We start from the raw sequence: 15,681 nt of genomic DNA, 5'->3' as shown, positions 1-15,681 counted from the left end.
TAAAGGATATTTCCAAGAAGGAAAAGTTCCAAAGGAAAAAATACATGGGGGTCTTGAGGTGAATATCCACCAGGGTGAGTATGATAATGATCAGATTTCCAGTGATGCTTAGCAAGTAGGTGAGAAGAAGGAAGATAAATAATGCAACTTTCAGTTGTGGGTCATCGGTCAAACCTGCTAGAATAAACATGGTCACTCTTGTATGATTTCCCATTACTTTCCTCTGTTTTTCCAGGTCTATGTAAGGAAAAAAAAAAAAGGAAGGAAAAAGAAAAGAAGATAACAATGATCCCAATGAAAAATAGCAGTGATTACCAGTGTTTGAGGCTGTTAGCAAAGTGATATTTCAAATAGAATAGAATGCTCATGCATATTTTAAAGTTGTTTATGCCGTGAAGACCAAGAGTTTGCATTTCCAGAGTATCTGGACAGAGAATTCAATCTTTAGTTTGCAATTCTACCACAAAATAACCTATATGAGAGTATTGACTGTTGATTGTGAATAAACTGAAGTATATTTGGAGGGGCTTGTAAAGAATAGAAAATACTATTTTCTATATTTGATATTGCACAAGGTGGGATGAATGCCATTTCCCTTTCAATTAAGAGGTTTGTGGGTTTGATCCCTGGCCTCACTCAGAGGGTTAAGGATCCAGCGTTGCCCTGAGCTGTGGTGTAGGTCGCAGACGTGGCTTGGATTCCACGTTGCTGTGGCCCCAGCATAGTCCGGCAGCTACAGCTCCGATTAGACCCCTAGCCTTGGTACCTCCATATGCTGTTGCAGGTGTGGCCCTAAAAGGAGAAAAAAAAAAAAAAGAGGTTTGTGTAATAAAAGTAAAATGGTACCTGTTATTACAAGGACATTAGCTCATGTTCTGCATTTAATTGACATATGCACCTCCAGGTATCATCAATAAAAACGGCTAGTGCACTTTCACCATTTTACTTAGCTAATCAAACTCAAATGTCTGAATGTGTCATTTACGTTCATGGCTAATGAAATGCAACCTCAAAGAAGGGAATGTGAGACGTCGGTAATGTATTTTTTTTTCTTAATTATTAGTAATTCCATTCCCTTGATCTCTGTTACCAACCCCCACACTTTCTACTTTGTAACCTGAAACAAAATCAGCAGGAACATTATGATCATTTCAGTACGTGTTACAAGAATGATTTTGACTGTATACCAGGTAAATAGGGTGAAGATGAGAATACAGAACATTAAAGTATACAATATGTGTTCAGGAAATTGGATGAGGTGTGAGAAGTAGAAAGGAGACAATATGAAGTATAATCTTGTAAAAACCCAGGCAGGTATGAGTGAGTTTTAGAGATAGGATAGCAAATTTGAGGAAAATATTTAATAGATTAAAATATATACATAAGTTTAATTTTTAAATTAAAATTGGTAAATCAATAAGAAAAAAATTGTAATTTAATTCAAAAAATTAGCAAATAAAAATTGTAAGTAGAGACTGTTGGCCAATGTATTTTCCATATATCTGCTTCTGTCCTTTCCACTTAGCATTTTCAGCTTTGTCTAAAACACAAACTGAACAGCTGAACAATTTTGAGACCAGCATGGCCTAAGAGATGAAGAGTGACTATTTGGTAAATTTTAAACACATAGTGAATCTCAAAAGTGTTGATGAAATTTTAGGAGGCATACATGTCCCTGTCACAGGAATATTCATATGTGTAGTAAACATGTGATTCAAGAACTATTGACTATTTTCAGTATTGGGTGTGTATTACACAGGACAGTCCTATTGTTCAGGTTTGTATGGCTAGAGATTGGAGATCAGGAAGAAGTTTGAACGAATTTATTTCCAAAGTTGTCTTCTTAAAAGTGAAACATTTTATATAAATTATTTTATACAAACATTTCTTTCATAAAAAAGATTAATGATATTTCCAAGGAAATTTTCTTTCCTCAGTATCTTCATCACCAAACCCCAAAAAATGTCTAAGGTTTGTGATGTGCACTAGCTAAGACAATGTTTTCTGTACTGAGAACGTCCAGATTATTATTTCTAGTCTCTAAAACATACATTAGTATTGAACTAAATGTTGTCTCCAGTAATATCCAGAGATGTTGACAGGGGGATGCTAAAATAAGAAAATGAGAAATGAGATTAGCTGTCAAAATCATGTAGTTAATGATGTACATAGACAGATATGGGCAAAAGAAATGGCTATTATTCTTAACATCCATTTTACATTCACATAACTATGAAGCAATCTATTATAAATGTTTTTTTCATTTACACAAATGACTCAATGTCACCAATTAAGAATGCATCTATCTAGGAGATCCCATCGTGGCTCAGTGGTTAACAAATCCAACTAGGAACCATGAGGTTGCGGGTTTGATCCCTGGCCTTACTCAGTGGGTTAAGGATCCGGCATTGCCGTGAGCTGTGGTGTAGGTGACAGATGTTGCTCGGATCCTGTGTTGCTGTGGTTCTGGTGCAGGCCAGCACCTACAGCTCTGATTCGACCTCTAGCCTGGAAACCTCCATATGCCATGGGAGCCGCCCAAGAAAAGGCAAAAAGACAAAAAAAAAAAAAAAAGAATGACTATATCTAGAATGCAAATATCTAAAGACCTAAGTAAGAATTTTTACCATGTCAAATTACTTCATGTCTTAATTCAACAGTTTCAGAGGTTCCACTGTGGCGCAGCAGGTTACTTGTCTCTGTGGTGCTGTGGGTTCAATCTCCTGCCTGGCAAAGTGGGTTAAGCATCCAGTGTTGCTGCAGCTGTGGCATAGGCCACTGCTGCAGTTCAGATTTGATCCCTGGACCCAGGAACGTCCATATGCCATGGGTGGCCTGAGAAAGGAAAAAACAAACAAACAAAAAACACAAGTACCCACACTAACTCTTCTAAACACACACTATAAAAAATTTACAAAATTCACATTATAAAATGAATAGAAGTCATGCCTATGAATGCAGTGATGTTTACTTGTGTTAGATATTGTAGATGTCATAAAAATGTTAACAGGTGAAGTTATTCAGTAACAAATTATGATTGTATTCCATGTATCTTCTTTCATGATTTTCCTTAAATCAGTATTTCAAAGCTTAGAGAAAAGGAGGTTAATATATTATGGTAAAAAGAGAATAAAAGTAGATGAAAAACATATCTAATAGGAAATATGATCTTTAAATTTTAGACATACCAATTCTTTTCATCTTTTTGAATCTTAAATCAGCCTTCAAAAAATACTTAAAATCTCCAACATATTTTTTGAAGAAGACATATATACAGATTTCTTTAGAAAAAATCATCTCTGCTTTAATATTTAACTCCTTTTTATTTACCATACTGAACACAACACATTGATATTTCATACCTCTATGAGAGGTTTCACTCTCTCAGTTTATGATTTTTTTTCTCATCTATTTTTGGCAACTTTGTAAATGATTTATAATTAGAATTTTTTTCAGATTTTTTGACTAGTGTATTACATTTCCCCATTACTATCATTTAATTATTTATGTATTGAATACATTTCTAAGAATTACCCACTATGACATATAAAGTTACTCAATACTTAATTCCATGGAGTATTTATGCTTTCTGTGCCCTGAAGGAAAATATCTAACAATAATGAAAAACTCTCAGGAGGGTATGACATCTAAGAACCCCATCCCAAAGGATCAAAAATGAATATGTTACCCTGGTATTCCTCCCTGGAACTGAATAGTTTTAAAAGTTAAAATACATATCGAAAAATTTGCTTTACTTCTGCCTCCAGAGATTTCAGTCTAGATTTCTCTTGTATCTGATTGCTCTTCACATCTCAGATTTTAAAATCCCAAGTGTATAGATAAGCATTTGGAAACAAAAAAGAAAAGATTATTTTAGTTAGTAAGGAAAAGTGACACAGAGATGGAGAAATTTGTTTATCATAGAAAATATTGTACTTCAGGGTAAATGCAACATGTTAACACTGCATACACACCTAACATTTCATGTCCTATATAACTGCAGTTTCTTTTCTGAAAGCTTGTCTTTTCTCCACATAGTCTTTGTGATAGTTTCTACTTAAGCCAAACTCATAATAACTAAACATTCTCCACTTCTTGATAACCTAAGTTCCCAGGCCAGGGATCAAACCTGCACCACAACAGTGACCCAGGCTGCTGCAGTGACAACACTGAATCTTTAACCCACTGTGCCACAAAGGAACTCCCCTTTTCAGCACGTTGAGTGTATCTTGCCCTCCCTTCTGGCCTGCAAATTTTCTGCAGAAAAATTTACTGATAGACTAATGGGCGGGGGGGGTCCCTTTAAAATGACTCTATGCTTTTTTCTTATTGCCTTTAGAATTCTCTTTTCATTTCTAACTTTTTTTTTTTGCCTGCACCTGTGGCATGTGGGAGTTCCTGGACCAGGCATCAAACCCCTATCATAGCTGTAACCAGAACCATGACAGTGATAATGCCAGATCCCACATCTCACTGAGCTACTAGGGAACTCCGATTTTTAACTTTTACAATTTTCATTATAATATGTCTTGTGTGGTTGTGCTTGGGTTCAGCTTTTTTGGGCCCCTCTGTGTTTCCTATACCTGGATGTCTGTTTCCTTCTGCAGGTTTGGGAAGTTTTCAGCCATAATTTTTTCAAAAGAAAAATCTATTTCTTTTTCACCACTTTATTTTATTTTTTAATTTAATTTATTTTTTAAAAGTTTTTAAATTATAGTTAATTTGCAATATTCTATCAATTTCTGCTGCACAGCAAAGTGACACACTCATACATATACACACATTCCTTTTCTCACATTATCCTCTATCATGTTCTATCACCAGTGATTAGATATAGTTCCCTGTGTTTCACCACTTTAAATGAATGAAAAGAGAAAGATACAATGATCTTCATAGGTGTGGAAAATGATTGGTAAAGATAATTAATGGTTAAAAATTCATTAATGGTTTAAAAAAATCTTAGCAAACTCAGAAGAGAAATGTACTTCATTGATTTGTTTTTAAAATATCTACAGCAAGAGTCCAAAAACAAACCCATGCACATATGGTTAATTAATCTATGACAAAGGAGGTAAGATTATACATGGGAGAAAATACAGTCCCTTCAAAAAGTGGTGCTGGGAATGCCAGACAGTTACTGTCTTTCTCCGTAAAAGAATAAAATTAGAACATTCTCTACTACCATATACAAAAATCAATTCAAAATGTATTAAATACCTAAAAAAAACATAAAACTCCTAGGGGAAAACATAGGCAAAACACTTTTTGACATAAATCTTAGGAATATTTTTCTGAATCTTTCTCCTAAATCAAAGGAAGTAAAGATAATATGATCAATTAAGTTCCTTGATTAACAAAAAACAACAAAACAAAAAGAAACAAACAAAAAACCCAAATGAGACCTACTTTAACTTTAAAGCTTTTACACAGCAAAGGAAAACATTGACAAACTGAAAAGACAACCAACTGAATAGGAGAAGACTTTTGCAAAATGACCTGATTGAGGGGTTAATATCCACAATATAAACACCTCATACAACTCAATACCAAAAAAAAACAAAACAAAAAAAAAAAAGAAACCAATTAAAAGGGGGAAGGGGAGAGACTGGGAGGAACTGGGAGTTTGCGGTAAATAGATGCAGAATGTTGCCTTCGGGATGGATCAGCAATGGGATCCTGTTGTGTAGCACTGGGACATCTGTCTAGTCACTTATGATGGAACACGTAATGTGAGAAAAAAGAATCTATATATGTATGTGTAACTGGGTCACCATGCTGTACAGTAGAAAAAAAATATATATATAAATTATAAAAAAAATAGGCATATGATCTGAATAGACATTTCAGCATACAGATGGCCAACAGGCACATGAAAAGCTGCTCAACATCACTAGTCATCAGGGAAAAGCAAATCCAAACCAGAGTCAGATATCATCTCCCATCCGTCAAAATGGCTATCATCAAAAAGAACACAATTAACAAATGTTGGTGAGGATGTGGAGAAAAGGGAGCCCTCAGATACTTTGGAGGGAATGTAAACTGGTGCAGCCACTGTGGAAAACATTATGGAGGTTTCTCAAAAAACTAAAAACAGAACTACCTTATGACTGAGCAATTCCACTCCTGGGAATATATTAAAAAGTAAAAAAAACAACCCCAAACAGTAATTTGAAAAAATATATGCATTGCAATGTTCATAGCAGCATTATTTACAGTTACTAAGGCATGGAAGCAACCTAAGTGTCCATCAACAGATGAATGGATAAAGAAAATGTGGTACATATATATAATGGAATACTATTCAGCCATAAAAAGAATTAAATTTTGCCATTTGAAACAACATGGAGGGACATGGAAGGTATTATGTCAAATGAGAGAAGTCAGACAAAGATAAATACTTTGTTATCACTTATATGTGGAATCTAAAAAATACAACAAACCAGTGAACAAAAAAAGAAACAGACTTACAGATATAGAGAACAAACTAATGGCTACCAGTGGGAGAGGGAAGGGGAGGGTGACAGTATGTGGGCAGGGGATAAAGAGGTACAAAGTATTATGCATCAAATTAGCTGCAAGAATATACTGTATAACAGGGATTATAGCCAATATTTTATAACTATAAATGGAGTATAACCTTTAAACATTGTGAATCACTATATTGTACACATGTAACATATAATATTTTATGTCAATTATAATTCAATTTGAGGAGTTCCCATCATGGCACAGTAGAAATGAATCTGACTAGGAACCATCAGGTTGTGGGTTCAATCCCTGGCCTGGCTCAGTGGGTTCAGGATCCAGCGTTGCTGTGAGCTGTGGTGTAGGTCGCAGATGTGGTTCGGATCTGGTGTTGCTGTGGCTCTAGTGTAGGCTGGTGGCTACGGCTCCAATTAGCCCCCTAGCCTGGGAACCTCTATATGCTGTGGGTGGAGCTCTAAAAAAGGCCAAAAGGCCAAAAAAAAAACTATACTTCAATTAAAAAATGGAGTTCCCTGGTGGCCTATGATTAAGGAATTGGTGTTGTTATTGCTGTGTTTCAGGTTCAATCCCTGGCCTTAGAACTTCCATGTTCTGTGGGCACAGCCAAACAACAACAACAAAACAAATACAAAAAAAAAAAACCCTAGAATAAACACCATAGCAAAATATAAAATACTTGTTTATATCTCTTTTTATTGAAATAGAAATATGTTTATCATACATATTTATGCAAAAATAAGTTAAAATGCTGTGTCTAATATTATACTGAAAGTATATGTGTGTATGTAAATATGGAGAAGGTTTGGAAGGACAATAACCAAAACAATAATGTTTATTTCTCAATGTTAGATTTTTCATAATTTGTCTTAGCTTTTTATCTCTATTGGAATTTTCTATATTGTAGCTATACTATGCCTCTAATTTTAGGTAAGAAGGCGATCTTAGTCATTGCATTGCATAAGCCATGTCTGAACAAATACTAAGGAATAGGTTTCTGATTTGCAAACAGAATCTTACTTTTCTGTGTTGGGATTGAATTTGTTGTTATTATTGCATTTTTTCTCTCAAAAGACTTAATCCCATTGGTGCTGGCATTGGAATACTTTTGCCAAAATTAGATTGAGAGAGACCTTTGCATCAGGGCCTCCAAGGACCTTTTATTCCCCAGTTGTTTTCTGTGAATATGTTGCAGATGGAGGATGTAAAGACCTTTAGTATAAAAATCTGTTTTTCCACAGACAATCAAATTGCCATACAGAAATCAGAACCCTCAAGTTTGTAGAGCTCATTGAAAGCATCTCAATTCCTCCTTGTTTTTTGAACTTTTTATCTTTCTTTCAGCTACTCAGTTTGCATAGAAAATTTTCCTAATTTAAAAATAGGATGGAATATCTTGTATTTCAGACACCAAAACACATTCACAATACTCACAGTGGGTATGTGTGTGTTCCTAATGACAAGGGGCTAGCAATGAACTTCGATGTTCTTACTAGGTATTTGTGTGGAGGTTCACTTATATCATTTGAGGCAGTGCTTTCAAATGAAACAATGAAGAATGGGAAAGGTAAGCGCTGGATGTTTTACTAGTCAGGTATCTTTCCATTTGTAACTGATGGAGAAGGTATTTATCTCATTCTATGTGATACATTTCATTCTGTGTAATATATTTCACTCCAGGAAAGGAAATTAAGTGCCAAAGTTTTAATTTTTTTGATTTTTTTAAGGAAAACCAGCAACTTCTGAGTTTATTTAGAGAGGAATAAGCCCTTATCAGACTGAAAATGTCAGCAGGATTCATTTAAAGAATCATTAAATTGAGGGAGTTCCCGTCGTGGCGCAGTGGTTAACGAATCCGACTAGGAACAATGAGGTTGCGGGTTCGGTCCCTGCCCTTGCTCAGTGGGTTAACGATCTGGCGTTGCCATGAGCTGTGGTGTAGGTTGCACACATGACTCAGATCCCGCGTTGCTGTGGCTCTGGCGTAGGCCAGTGGCTATGGCTCCGATTTGACCCCTAGCCTGGGAACCTCCATATGCCGCAGGGGCGGCCCAAGAAATAGCAAAAAAGACAAAAAAAAAAGGGGGGGGCAGGTACCATGGTTTGATTGCCGTACAGAAACAATTCCCCATATCTCTTACAATCTCTCACTTTGTCTATCACTCCACAGTTGCCTCTTTTATCTCTCAAGCATGCATCTATATACCTATTTATTCCATTTATCTTCATTATTAATAGTTCAGATTCCATTTTCCAAAATTTCCCTTTCTTTCCATACAGTTTCATATCCTTGATACAGGGAATAGACCTTTCAGAGGATATTTGTAGGAAATGATTAAAAAAAGGAAAGCTGGTGTTCCCATCATGGCTCAGTGGTTAATGAACCCTGCTAGTGTCCATAAGGACACGGGTTTCATCCTTGGCCTTGATCGGTGGGATAAGGACTTGGAATTGCCATGAGCTGTGGTGTAGGTCGCAGACAGATCTTGGATCCCACATTGCTGTGGCTGTGGTATAGCCCAGTGGCTACAGCTCCAATTCAACCCCTAGCCTGGAAACCGCCACATGCCATAAGTGCAGCCCTAAAAAGACAAAAAGACTAAATAAATAAATAAATAAATAAGGGAAAGCTATTTAAAAATCAATCTAATCTGGTCCATGAGGATTTAAAAAAAAAATGCTTGATTGAGAGAGGACTTAAAATTTTTTAACAATTGTGGTCAACAGAAATATAATGGGGAGTTCCCGTCGTGGCGCAGTGGTTAACGAATCCGACTAGGAACCATGAGGTTGCGGGTTCGGTCCCTGCCCTTGCTCAGTGGGTTAACGATCCGGCGTTGCCGTGAGCTGTGGTGTAGGTTGCAGACGCGGCTCGGATCCCGAGTTGCTGTGGCTCTGGCATAGGCTGGCAGCTACAGCTCCGATTAGACCCCTAGCCTGGGAAACTCCATATGCCGCGGGAGCGGCCCAAGAAATAGCAAAAAGACAAAAAAAAAAAAAAAAAAAAAAAAAAAAAAAAAGAAATATAATGGAAGCCAAATTTGCAATTAAAATTTTTCAATAGTATCAATAAAAATGAAATAAAACAGTGAAACTTAAAATGCGTGTTTTCTTTTATATCAGTATATCTAGAATTGTATAATTTCAGCATATATTCATGATGAAAGTACTAATGAGATATTTTATATTATTGTTTTCTTACAAAGTCTTCCAAATATTATGGGCATTTTACAGTTACAGCCCATCTCAATCAGACCAGGCACTTTTTCAGTTCTCAACATCCATATATGGCAAATTGTTGCTGTATTAGACAGTAAAGACATAAAATATTGACTGAAGACAGCAAAGAGTTGAATAGACCAATGTGTTAGATTAGGCATTGCATTGCTCTTGCCTAGATCTTAAGTGACTCTGTAGTTGGCCATTGGTCTTATTACCACATTGTTCAATAATTTGAGTAGATTTTGTATTAAGAAAGAGAAGAGGAGTTCCCATCGTGGCTCAGTGGAAACAAATCTGACTAGTATCCATGAGGACGCAGGTTCGATCCCTGGCCTTGCTCAGTGGGTTAAGGATCTGGCATTGCTGTGAGCTGTGGTGTAGGTCGCAGACATGGCTCAGATCATGTGTTACTGTGGCTGTGATGTAGGTCAGTGGCTACAGCTCCCATATGGCCCCTAGCCTGGGAACTTCCATATGCCATGGGTACAGCCCTAAAAAGCAAAAAAAAAATAAAAATAAAAATAAAAAAGAGAGGGCATGGAGGATAAATCCAGAATATTTGGTCATTTTTTTCTCTTCATCAGACTGGATTTTAAAAGCATTATGTAATGTTAATATGATATAAACTATTATTCAGTAGATACTGAGGAAAACATCTCATAAAAGGCTTTTTTTGCCCATCATCTAAAAATATTCTACAGCTTTCTATTACTAAGGTGAAAAATCCTACTTTAAAGATTCATTTATTTGTTTACATTTAATATTTCTGTTTAAATGAATCTGGTTGTTAAAGGATAAATCCCAGTGTTTCAGCAAATTCTGTCATACCAAACAGTATGCCTATCACTGTTGTCAATGGATGCTGGTATAATGGCGACTATAAGGTATTTGAGTTCCTTTCCCAAGTGGAATTTTAGCTGGTGGTAAGTGAGAAGGAGACATAATTTCAGGATATGTTAATTACTAGGAAGAAGACAAAAGACAGCCAGTGCCCATGTGGTGGTCAGGGAAGGGCCTGTAAGTTGGTGACATTTGAGCTGAGCCCACTGTGACAAGATGCATCCGAGAGCGTGCAGACAGGAGAAGAACAATCAAGGAAGATGCCTCAGTCTGTGCAGAGACTCAAAGTAGGGCTGCCTTGAACATCGGAGAGAAAGCCAGGTAGATAACCAGGGAGTGGTCAAAGTGAAAAAGATCAGAGATGGCTAGGAGGTGTGGCTAGAGATGGATAGAGAGCTATTGTCACATTTTGTGTACGGAGGGATTATAGGAGCATTTGACATACAAATTGCTATTAAATATGGATTCTACATATATATGTAGATACATACGTATATAACATACATCTATCCATTTGTATCTATCAATTATCAAAATGTTAAAATTAAGATGACATTTCAACTATGTAATTGAACCTTATCCCATTGGAGAATGTGTAGATATGAAGGTAAGAGGACAGCATGGGGGTCCTTTATCATTTGAAAGTTGATGTGAGAGAAGGATGTTGAAAGGAGGGAGCAGTGAGCTATGAATACTATCAGGAATGAGGCAACAAAGAAGCCAAGAGGAAAAAAATTCTTTGAGGAAAAGATGTTTAAGCATACTTGAATATGAAAAACTTGAGGATTGATGCCTGGTTACTTCATTTGTTAATAAGAAGTGAGAGGTTTCTTTGATAGAAGGCTTTTTGATGGCGTAGTAGGGTGGAGGTGAGATTGAAGTAGGAAGAAAGGTGAAATGAGGAATTTCTGCTTAAGAGATAAAATGTTTCAGTGATGGAAGATGAATAGGTTCTGGAGATCTGTTGTGTAACACAGTGACTATGGTTAATTCTGCACTGTATACTTAAAAATGTGTTGAAAGGAGTTCTCGTTGTGGTTCAGCAGGTTAAGAACCCAACAAGTATCCATGAGGATGTGAGTTTGATCCCTGGCCTTGCTGAGTGTGTTAAGCATCGAGTGCTGCCGCAAACTGCTTCAGTGTACTTCGCTGGTGTGCTGGGATCCCATGTTTCCATGGCTGTGGCATAGGCCTCAGGGGCAGCTCCATTCAACCCATAGCTTGGGAAATTCCACATGCTGCAGGTGCAGTCCTAAAAAGAAAAAAATTGTGTTGAGAATGGCTCTCACATTAAGTGTTTTTTATCACTGTGAAAATGTCACTGGAGAAGAAATAGTAAACATTAATGTTCCAATAACAACAAAAATTCTTTCCATGAGAGAAAAAAAAAAAAAAGGTGTACAGAGAGCAAGGAAGTTAAAGACTGCAGATAATTCTTTGGAGGAACTTTTCTGTTAAATGGAGCGGAGAATGAGGTGATAGATAGGCAGTAAGGCAGTATGAGGGATTTTCTCTTTTTATTTAGAGATAAGTTCAAATTTACAGAAAACTTGCAAAATTAGTAATTGCATCAAGAATAGATGACTATCTAGATGTACCTACTGTTAATATTTTCCCCATTGACTCTATCACTTCCTATTTATCGCTCTTCATAATATTTTTTATGACACATTTGAAGTTGAAATATGTATTTCATGGCTCTTTGATGCTTTACTACTAGAAACTTCAGTGTGTATGTCCTAAGAACAGGGATATTCATCTCAAAGCCACAGTGTATAAATTTCAGTAAGTTTAGCATGATATAATTTTTTTATCTGATTTTCTATTTATATTTCCCTTTTGCCACTGAACCAATAATATCCTTAATATGATTTTTTTCTCCCTTCTTCCCAGGATCCAGTCTTATGTCAGGTATCGCATTTAATTGTCATGGTTCTTTAGCCTCATTTATTTGGAACAGTTCTACAGCCTACGCATTTTTTTTTAGACAGATTTTTTTTTTAGAGTACAGTTGATTTATATCATTGTATCAATTTCTGCTGTGCAGCCTAGTGACCCAGTCATACATACGCATACATTCTTTTTCTCATATTACCTTTCTTCATGTTCTATCACAAGAAATTGTATATAGTTCCCTGTGCTGTATAGCAGGATCTCATTGCTTATCCATTCTAAATGTACTAGTTTGCATCTATTAACCCCAAATTCCCAGTCCACTCCACTTGTCCCTCTTCCCCCTGGGCAACCACAAGTGTGCTATCCATGTCTGTGAGTCTGTTTCTGTCTGTGGATAGGATCATCTGTGCCATATTTTAGATTCTACATATAAGTGATACATGGTATTCATCTTTCTCTTTCTGACTTAATTCACTTAGTATGAGAATCTTGAGTTCCATCCATGTTGCTGCAAATGGCATTTTTTTGTTCTTTCTTATGGCTGAGTAGTATTCCATTGTGTATATGTACCACATCTTCTTAATCCATTCATCTGATGATGGACATTTAGGTTGTTTCCATGTCTTGGCTATTGTGAATAGTGCTGCAAAGAACATATGGGTTCACATATCCTTTTTTTTTCTTTTTTTAGTTTAATTGTACAGTTGCATTCTTTAATTATAATTATCATAAATTCTTTGATGGAAAGAAAATCAGAATCAGATATAAGAAGACTTCAGCATTCCAAGAATGATGTCAAATGACCCCCTTCATGGTGGATTATGCACTTATTTACTATGAGGTATATTTCTTCTCCAGAGATTCCTTATTTGTGTATCAATTATAGATTTTTGGTTTGCAGTTATTCTGAAGTTTTGATATAAGAGTCTATATGTATATGAGATTGTTTTAAGTTGTTGTTCTCTTAATTGCAAGTTCATCTCCAGTGTCCCGCATTTGTACCCACCTCTTCTCATGATTTCTGATTTTGGTGGTGTAATTGTGCATGGATGATTTTGAATCTCTACTGTATATGTACCTTTACTGGTGAGCCTTGTCATTTGTGGAATTTTTGTTTCCTGTTGCTGTCTTTTCTTTCCTGCCTAGAGAAGTTCCTTTGGTATTTGTTGTAAGGCTGGTTTAGTGTTGCTGAATTCTCTCAGCTTTTGCTTATCTGTGAAGGTTTTGATTTCTCCTTCAAATCTGAAGGAGAGCCTTGCTGGGTAGAGTAATCTTGGTTGGAGGGTTTTTCCTTTCATCATGTGAAGTATATCATGCCACTCCCTTCTGGCCTGCAGAGTTTCTGCTGAAAAATCTGCCAATAACCTTATCATGATTCCCTTGTATGTTACTTGTTTCTTCTCCCTAGCTGCTTTCAAGATTTTCTCTTTGTCGTTAATTTTGTTCAACTTGATTAATATGTGTCTTGGTGTATTCCTCCTTGAGTTTATTTTATATGGTACACGTTGTGCTTCCTGGATTTGAGCGAGTGGTTCCTTTCCCATGTGAGGGAAGTTTTCGGCTATTATCTCTTGGAATATTTTTTCTGTCTCTTTCTCTCTCTCTTCTCCTTCTGGCACCCCTATAATATGCATGTTGGTGTGTTTAATGTTGTCCCAGAGTTCTCTGAGACTCTCTTCATTAGTTTTCAATCTTTTTTCTCTTTTCTGTTCCACATCTGTAATTTCCACTAATCTGTCCTCCACCTCGATTATTCATTCTTCTGCCTCCTGTATTCTGCTATTAGCTGCTTCTAGTGAATTTTTTATTTCAGTGATTATATTTTGCATTTCTTCTTGTTTAAGTTTGATATCTTGTATCTCTTTGCTCAGTGTTTCCTGTAAGTTATCCATCTTTGCCTCCAGTTGATTTCCAATGTCTTGCATCATCTTCAGCATCAACAGTCGAAAGTCTTTTTCCTGGAGGCTGAGAATCTCCTCCCCATCTCTTAGCTGATTTTCTGGAGTTTTTCCTTTCTCCCTCATTGGAGTTATAGTTCTCTGTCTTTTCCTTTTTATAGGTTTTTGGTGTGGTGACCTTTTTGCAGATAATAGATTTGTAGCCTCTCTTACTTCTGGTGTGTGCCCCCCTTGTGGCTGAAGTCTGTATGGGGGCTTACTGTAGGCTTCCTGATGTTAGGGGCTGATACCTGCCCCCTGGTGGGTGGAGCGAATTCTAATCCCTCTGGTGGGTGGCGCTTAGTCTCTGGATGGGATTAGAGGCAGCTGTGTGCCTGAGGGGGCTTTAGGTAGCCTTTTTACTGAGGGGTGGGACTGTGATCCCACCTGGATAGTTGTTTGCCCTGGGGCTTCTCAGCCGTGACTGATGGGTGGGGCCAGATTTTCTCAAAATGGCCACCTCCATAGAAAGGCACAGCTGCTGAATATTCCCGAGAGCTTTGCCTTCAATGTCCCTCCTTCACAGCAAGCCACATTCACCCCTGTTTTCCCAGGATGTCCTCCAAGAACTGCAGTGAGGTTTGACCCAGATTCCTATGGAGACCCCACTCTGCCCTGGGACCCAGTGCACATGAAAGTCCGTGTGTGCCTTTTAAGAATTGGGTCTTCGTTTCCCCAAGTCCTGTGGAGCTCCTGCACAAAAGCCCCACTGGCCTTCAATGCCACATGCTCCAGGGGCTCTTTCTCTCAGTGCCAAATCCCCACACGTGAGAATTTAATGTGTGGCTCAGAACTCTCACTCCTGTAGGTGAGTCTCTGTGAACCAGTTAGTTTTCAGTCTGTGGAGCTTCCCACCCTGGAGGTATGGGGTTGTTTATATCTCAAAATCGCCCCTCCTACCTCTTGAGGTGGTGGCCTCTTTTTCTTCTGGAGTAGAGTATCTTTTTTAAGGTTTCTGGTCCATTTTGGTGAAGTGTGCTCAGTCTTTAATTGTGAATTTTGTTGTTTTTTTAGGAGAGAAGTTGATCTCCAGTCCATCTATTCCGCCATCTTAATCCTCTCTCCCCTCATGTATCTTTTTGAATGAAAGTTTTGTTTGGATATATGTCCAGGAGTGGGATTGCTGGATCATATGGTGGTTCTATTTTTAGTTTTCTGAGGAACCTCCCTAGTGTTTTCAATACTGGTTGTGCATATTTACATTCCCAACAAGAGTGTATGATGATCCCTTTTCTCCATACCCTCTCCAGCATTTATTTTTTGTAGACTTTTGATGATGATCATTCTGACTAGTGTGAAATGG

General features: G+C 37.2%; 1 protein-coding gene across 1 annotated transcript in view; it reads right to left on the bottom strand.

Annotated features, from left to right (window-relative positions):
* Positions 1 to 278: 278 nt before the first annotated feature.
* LOC146403237 (olfactory receptor 6C3-like) overlaps positions 279 to 15,681 on the bottom strand; it is a 555,083-nt gene continuing 539,680 nt past the window's right edge. Inside the window, exon 2 of the transcript XR_014803314.1 lies at positions 279 to 457. The gene's annotated coding sequence lies outside the window, so the exon portion shown is untranslated. The remainder of the gene's footprint in view (positions 458 to 15,681) is intronic.

This window comes from Sus scrofa, chromosome 5, assembly GCF_054392235.1.
Source record: "Sus scrofa isolate SSC_HxYL_T2T_F1_AM1 chromosome 5, Sscrofa_HxYL_maternal_Yorkshire_Landrace_v2.0, whole genome shotgun sequence".
Taxonomy (NCBI): domain Eukaryota; kingdom Metazoa; phylum Chordata; class Mammalia; order Artiodactyla; family Suidae; genus Sus; species Sus scrofa.
This window is presented reverse-complemented; position numbering and strand designations above follow the sequence as displayed.